Here is a 7,767-nt window from a genome sequence, read left to right as displayed (position 1 = left end):
GTAACAGAAAGGGAAAACAAGACTAATGTAATAGATGTAATGTATTTGGCCTTTGAAAGTAGACCATAGTAGACTCATGACTAATGTCAGAACATATGGAGTCAGGGGACAAGTAGCAGAATGGATGGCAAGCTGGCTACAAAACAGAAAACAGAGAGTAGGGGCTAAAGATAGTGGGGGAAAAATTTGTGTATGCCGAGTTAACGGCTGCTGAAATTGGCCACAGCGCTACCATTGAAAAATTCACGCTGGGGGTTGGCAATGTGTAGCGCAGCACATACTTACCATGCAAAGCCCTCCTGGTGGTGTTAATGGAGGCCTCCGACCTGAAATTCCCATCTACAGTCGGCGTTGCTGCTTAATACAGCCTGATGGGGGCAAGACTGTGGAGTTCGCAAGGCATTGTGGGCAATTAAAGGGGCTATTAATTAAAGGGGCAATGCATTCAGAGCTAATAAAAATGACAATGCAGTGAAAAAATGCAGCTTTCAGCCCTTACTGCCTTTCAATAAAAAATTACCATTAAAAGGAAATCCCAAATGGGATTCTTCAGCACTTAAAGCTGAATTCCCTTCCAAGCCTCAAAAAATGGGAAAACTGCCTCAGCACTAACACAAATGGCACAGAAGTGGCACCCAGGACCTTGCACATAGCACTCCAGCTTTGTGCAGGGGTCAACACTACAAGAGGGGTCCTCTACCCACAGGAGCCAGGAGGCCCACCAGAAAGAACGATCTGGGACCACATCACCGAGTCCATCACTGCCACCAGTGTTGCCCTCACCTCCTGGCTCCAGTGCCCAAGGAAGCTTCATGACCTTAGGCCACTGGTCAAGGTCAGTGAATGCACCTTCAAAAGCAATCTCCTACCAACTGCACCACTAGCCTCACACACTTTTCCATGCAAACTCCCCCCCGCAAGCACTCACCTACCAACAATCTGCACCAATCATAGGGGGGAAAATTTGGTTGCTTAGTGCCTCCCATTAGCGCCCTAAGAGGGTGCTAATGGGTCGCAAAGCAACTAGCGCCCAGGCGCAGCGATGTTTGCGGCACTCGTGAAATTGACCAGACATTTTTGCGGCGGCACTAAACACTACCGCCACGATCTCCTGCGCTTGCAGATTGTGACGTCAGCCTTTCCGCCTGCCGCTAGCAACGACAGGTTGAGGGGAACATTTTGCCATCGGGAAGGGACTGGGGGAGCGCTATTTAAAGGCGACCGCTTCCTGCCTTTTTTTGTCGGTGACATTTTTGCACCATGCATTCTGAGAGAGAGACTTCTGGAGAGATTCAACGCTGTGTGAAGGAGTTTTGGGTACTGAGCAGCACTTTGCAGGTTCATTTTGATTTGTCCTTGCATCGATTTAGAAGAGACTATGGGGGCTGCACTCTGAGCTCTTTCCCTGGGCCTCTCCATTGTTCTTTCCAACAGATTTGATGTGCAGGTCTCTCCAGGCTTAGATTCAAGGCTGCAATGAGCAGGGTGTGGCTGGAGAGCAAGATCGACCCTCCCCTTTAAGAACTGGCCGCGCCGTGTTCCATGGCTGACTGACAGCACACGATAGGCAAAGGTAAACGCAAGACATTCACTAAGAGAATACATAAGGGTGATGAGTTGATTTCTTGATGTCATATTGGATGGATAGATGTATAAAGTTGGATTGGAAAGTTTGCTTTGCGGTGGCTTTCATTTCAGCATTTTGGCCTAGGGGCTGCTGTGATGGTCAGTAACAGAGGGAAGGTAAGGTGTGGGACAAATGTGGAAAGGGGAATTTGGGTTGTGGTCACTGGGACCGCAGGCGGATGATTCCATCCTGCATATCCCGGCCACAAAGGGGCTGTCTGGGATGCATCCTTCCATCTGCTTCCTCCTCTTCGGCTTCCTCCTCTTCGGTGTCTTCCTCTTCCCTCTGTGAGCGGATGCTGTAAATCTGAAATGACAACATAAAATGCTGGAAATACTCAGCAGGTCAAGCAGCATCTCAACCGGAGACGTGGGCCGGAATTTTCCGGGGTGGTAGCGGGCGCGATCGGTGGCGGGTCGGGCGGGAAAGTTGTTATTTTTGACAGTGGAACGGGAAGCCGCTGTCGTCGCGGAGCCGACCCGACCGACAGCAGCGGGGGACTGAATTGAGACGATTATCAGATAGGTTACAGGCATTTAAGAGCATTTTTTCACTAACATTTTAAATTTCCCTGCATGGCCACGGGATTCACACAGCTCGGGAACCACGTCTGTCAACCTGAGGCGGGAGTTCCGTGGCCATTACTCCAGCTGATTACTTGACAGCATCAAATGTTCAGTGAAAGCTCCCACCTGACAGATGATCACTTTCCTCAGGCAGAAGCTGTTTCTCAGCCCATTTTCAGCACAGATTCTGCAGGCTGCAAGTGTTTCCAGCAAAATCTCCATCCAGTGTCACCTCACTGGAAGAACCTCTCTCACTATTGATAGAATGCTTCTGTCATCAGTACTTCACCTGCCATCTATTCCATCAACATGGTGCCGTTTATACTGTCTCACCTTGGTCCTCAGAATCGGACCACGATGAGCCCCAACACCAGCAGTACCAGACACACAAGCAGCACCAACAACAACACCAACCTTCTCCGCAATCACCTGATGCTGCACAGGACACAGGGCATCAGCACCCGACCACATTGCTGCCCGGGGGGCCAGGGATGGCCTCACCATGGCCAGATTTACCACTTGACGCTGTACACCCTGGCTGCCACATGATGCGCCAGGTTGGCACCACCCCACACCAACACCATAAAGCATCCCTACAATGACCAAGCCATTCCTTTCACACTCATCACCATTGAGGGGGTACCGTTATGTCTCACCATTCACTGCAACTCACTAAGACACTTACAAAGGTGCACACAAATCTGTCCAAGACCGGAAAGTGTTGAAAATAAAGATTTTTATGTTTGACACCACATCAACAGAAAATTTATATAAACATTGCATAAAACACCCAAGTAGCTATCTTTGAGTGTTGTTAGTTGGTATGATTACACTAGGATGAAGGTGAGTGTGAAGGGTGGCTAGTGAGATGGGGATGTGATAATGTAGATAGAGAGGAATGGGTTGTAAGCTTTTTATTTCGACTGGCATTAAATTGACAGCAAGATCAATTCTTTTGTAACAATTTGGAATAAGTTTATTAAACACACACACATACATGCACATCAAAACAATAGCCTACTGGTATCCTAATGACTCTACTCGATTACAACAGGTAAAGTAATGGGTTAGATTTAAACAGACTCGTACTTTCCTGAGTCAAGCAATGCCCACGGCCTTTTTCCTTGCTTCTTGGTCTGGTCTGTAGAGGGAGGGCTTCTTGCTTTTCCACATGGTTATCCAGAGAGAGAGAGCCTTTGGGTTCCTTATTTTATAACTTTTAAAGTTCATTGTCTCTAGTCTAAATTGCTAAGACCCCAGGATTGGGTCTTAGTTTCATGGCAGTTCTTGATTGGCTTTCCTTTGAACATGTGTCTATCTGCAGTGGCTGGTGCCATTCCTTGATTAAGTTAATTGTTTGTTAACACCTTGTAGTGGCTCTTGAGTTTCGATAGTGAGTTTCGATGGTGAGTTTCTGTGGGGGTTATCCTTTTATGCAGGTTTCCTTTGTTAAGTTTCACGCCGTTGCCTTGAGCAGGGAGATCCATACGCATCAAATTCATCTTTATTACAAACATCTTATATTAATAGTCTCGAGTCCATCACACATACAAAACATATATTTTTATTTTTACAGATTCCCCGCCTTGAGGGGGAAATATCCTTATTGACCCCTTATTTGGTTTATCTCCTCAGGGCTCGCATATGGTGGTTCAGTTTTCTAAGGAGTTTTCTCAGGTAGCAGATCATGGTAATCCCCACCACTACAATTATGGCTTGTGCCAGTATCATAAGCATCGAGAGGGTTCTGAGGGTGTTGTCCTACATTATACATTGTTTCCCACCATGGACTGGCTCTTAGCTTTTGTATAGCTCTGCTATTTATGGCATTGTTCTGTGTCATCTGTATCCATATTATGGCCCTGTGGGAAACAAGATCAGTGTAGCATTTACTCTTTGGCAGTTTCTAACTGGTTAATATGATACCATTTCTTGTACTTAACACCCTTTTTCCCCAGTAACTGAATTCAATCGGTCTATAATCGTACGCGGACCCCACCACCTGGGCTCAAAGACATGCTTCTTTTTCCCATAATTTGGAATCATTACGGTGTCCCCCACCTGATACTCAAAGGGACGTACTTTCTTGTCAAAGTGCCTTTTAATTTGTCTTTTTGACTTCCCCAATTTCGTGGCCACAAATTGATTCATCTGATCGGTGTGATCTACCACTTGTTCCAGCCACTTGGAACTACATGATTCCATTGTCAAGGGGTTCCTCCCCTTTAGTGTTTGCTGGCCTGGCGTTCTCATGAGTCTCCCCGTCATGGCCTGATATGGGGAGACTCCTGTTGTTTTATGAGGTGTGGACCTCACTGCCATTAAGCACGTTGGCAGCATGTTAGCCCATTGAGTGGGGTGGTCTGCACACAATTTTTTTAACATTAACTTGAGGGTCCTGTTCCCCATTTCGACCCCTCCGGATGACTGGGGGTGGTGAGCAATATGTAGTTTGTGTTTTATCCCCAACATTTCCTGCAGGTGGGTAAAAATATTACTGGTAAAGTGCGAACCTTGATCACTGTCCACTTGTACCGGTACTCCCCACCTACAAAACACATGATTTAATAGTGTTTTGGCTGCCGTGATTGCGGTGTTTGAGCAGCAGGGGAATGCTTCGATCCATTTAGTGAATTGATCCACCACCACTGAGGGATGCCAAAAATTGCCTTACGCCTGTGGAAGTGGCCCAATGAAGTCTATCTGGAGGTAAATCAATGGCCCTTGGGGTGGGGCACGCTTTGAAGCAAGGTTCGGTTAGTGCACGTGGGAGGATTGTGCTTCAGGCATGATAGGCATCGTGTCACATAAAGGTTGATTGTTTCCCTCATGGAAGGTCACCAAGCTGTGGATGCTACCTTATAGAAGGTTACCAGGGCTGACTAGTGCCCTGCCGTGGGGTGGGAGTGAAAGAGGGAGAGCAGTTCCTGACCCACCTCTGGTGGAACACACACCACCGGGCAGGCATGTGGCTTCCTTTTGAACATCAGCAACTGCTCCGCTGAGTCAGGGGCAGTGCCTAGTGTGGTATTGGGGGCCCAGGCTCTCGGTTGGGGAAGGGGTCTGTCAGGGGCAGTGGCTAGTGTGGTATTGTGGGCCCGGGCTGTTGGTTGGGGAAGGGGTCTGTCAGGGGCAGTGCCTAGTGTGGTATTGGGGGCCCAGGCTCTCGGTTGGGGAAGGGGTCTGTCAGGGGCAGTGCCTAGTGTGGTATTGGGTCCCAGACTGTCGGTTGGGGAAGGGGACTGTCAGGGGCAGTGCCTAGTGTGGTATTGGGGGCCCAGGCTGTCAGTTGGGGAAGGGGTCTGTCAGGGGCAGTGCCTAGTGTGGTATTGGGTCCCAGACTGTCGGTTGGGGAAGGGGACTGTCAGGGGCAGTGCCTAGTGTGGTATTGGGGGCCCAGGCTGTCAGTTGGGGAAGGGGTCTGTCAGGGGCAGTGCCTAATGTGGTATTGGGGGCCCAGACTGTCGGTTGGGGAAGGGGTCTGTCAGGGGCAGTGCCTAGTGTGGTTTTGGGTCCCAGGCTGTCGGTTGGGGAAGGGGTCTGCCTTCCTCGTGCCAGGCGCTTACAACGGCGTATGGCCAGTATTGCTGCTGCAGGGATTTTAAATCTAGGTGATCTGTTGGGGAGCCCTTGCTAACAGCATTGCAGGGCCCAACAACTATATCCTCTATCTCCCCATTAATCGCAGCGTCCTTGGCTGCTCTGGAATTTCCCTCACTATGTGGGCCCCCTTTACCTTTCCTATGAAGCAGGGCTGGGATCGCTGTTTAAGGTGTGACCAGAGCAGGTAGAACCAGGGCCCATGGACCAGGGCCTTACCGTCGATTGTACAATACAGGAAACTTTCGTTTAACCAGAGGTTAAATGTCCGGAAAGCTCTATCTATCGGCAAAATTCAGGAGCCGTTTCCTATAAGTTTTTTTACTTCTTGTTGCTTTTTTTTTTCCAGCCAGGCTCTGCAAGGTCTAGCTGAAGCTGTTGCTTAGCTACAGAGATGCTTTGAAGCTGCGGCCGACTGTTTTGAAGCTGTTGATAAGCAACAGGGTTTGTTGATTCACACGGAGCTCAAAAGCTCCGTATGTTTTAACATTAGCGCTGGTTTCTACGGCAGTTTTGATGGAACGGCACCAGCTCGGTCCCGTCAGTGCCGGATACCAGAAAGTTTCCTGTAGTCATTTTTGTGGTATAGGGGCAAAGAGAGCATGGTGTTTATAGCATAGGCACTATCGGACCAAATATTCACGGGTCTATCGGAGGTTTCTTTCACGGAGGTTAGAAGTGCGGTGATTTCAGCATATTGTGAGGACTGTCGGTTGCATTGTCGCTGGATGGTTCTCTCTGGCAATACCACAGCATACCCGGTGTGGGGGGATCTCTCGATGTGATATGAGGACCCATTGATGTAGACATCTGGGGCTCCCTGTATGGGCTCTTTCTACACAGGATTGGTCTCAAAGTTAATCAGGGGTAGCAGACATTCATGTGGTTCCCCCTCATTAACCAGAAATTGTGGCAGCAATGTGGTGGGTTAGGAAATGATACCAATGTCTCTTTCCATAAATTCCAATGTCCATTTGCTGAGGTGCTGCGAGGAAACTAGCGAATCTCCAGGTTTCATCAGTAGGTTCAGAGGCGTGTGAGCGCTGTGAAAGGTGGTAACTTGCAGCCCAGAAATAAAGGTAAAATGATGTACCGCCCAGAAGATGGCCAGCAGGTGGCGCTCGCACGCAGCATACATCTTTTCTGCCCCCTGCAGGATTCGAGACGCATATGCAATGGGCTGTAGTCGATCAGCTCACGTTTGGCACAGGACTGCGGCGAAGCTTTGTTCTGTGGCCCCGACCTCCAAGCCTCTGCCGCGTTTTCACTATCCCCTCTGACCTTCCACTCTCTGACCCTGAACGATCAGTCCTCAGCAAAGGCCTGAGCTTCATCCCCTTACGCCCCCATCTCAATGAATTTCGAGCTCGGCACGATGTTGAGCTCTTTTTCCGCCGCCTTCGTCTCCGTGCCCACTTCCCTGGCCAGGAGTCTTCCCCCCGCACAACTGACCCTTTCTCCCGCTTGCAGAATTCCCGTTCTACCTGGACCCCTCCCCCTGGCCTCTTACCCTCTCTAGATCTTTTCATCGCTAACTGCCGCCGTGACATCGGCCGTCTCCATTTCTCTGCTCCCCTCACTCACTCCAACCTACCTCCCTCTGAACTTGCAGCACTCCATTCTCTTAGATCCAACCCTGACATTGCCATTAAACCCGCTGACAAGGGTGGTGCTGTTGTTGTTTGGCGTACTGACCTCTACCTAGCGGAAGCTGAACGCCAACTCTCCGACACCTCCTCCTACCTCCACCTGGACCATGACCCCACTACCGAACATCAAACCACCATTTCCAAGACGAGGTTGAAACAGAAATGCATTTCCTCCTAAAATGCGAAAAATTCAACACATCAAGAAACATATTATTCAACAAGCTAAGCCAAACAACCCCAGATTTCAAGGAATTGGATGATCTGTCAAAATTGAGATTAGTCCTAGGAGAAGGAGACAGACCATACCTTGGGGCCAAATATGTAA

General features: G+C 49.1%; 1 pseudogene; it reads right to left on the bottom strand.

Annotated features, from left to right (window-relative positions):
- Window positions 1–4,453: 4,453 nt before the first annotated feature.
- LOC147105254 (protein NYNRIN-like) lies at window positions 4,454–6,512 on the bottom strand (annotated as a pseudogene).
- Between the last annotated feature and the right edge of the window lie 1,255 nt (window positions 6,513–7,767).

This window comes from Somniosus microcephalus, chromosome 18, assembly GCF_052327205.1.
Source record: "Somniosus microcephalus isolate GS21.2 chromosome 18, FLI_Smic_1.0, whole genome shotgun sequence".
NCBI classification, from domain to species: domain Eukaryota; kingdom Metazoa; phylum Chordata; class Chondrichthyes; order Squaliformes; family Somniosidae; genus Somniosus; species Somniosus microcephalus.
This window is presented reverse-complemented; position numbering and strand designations above follow the sequence as displayed.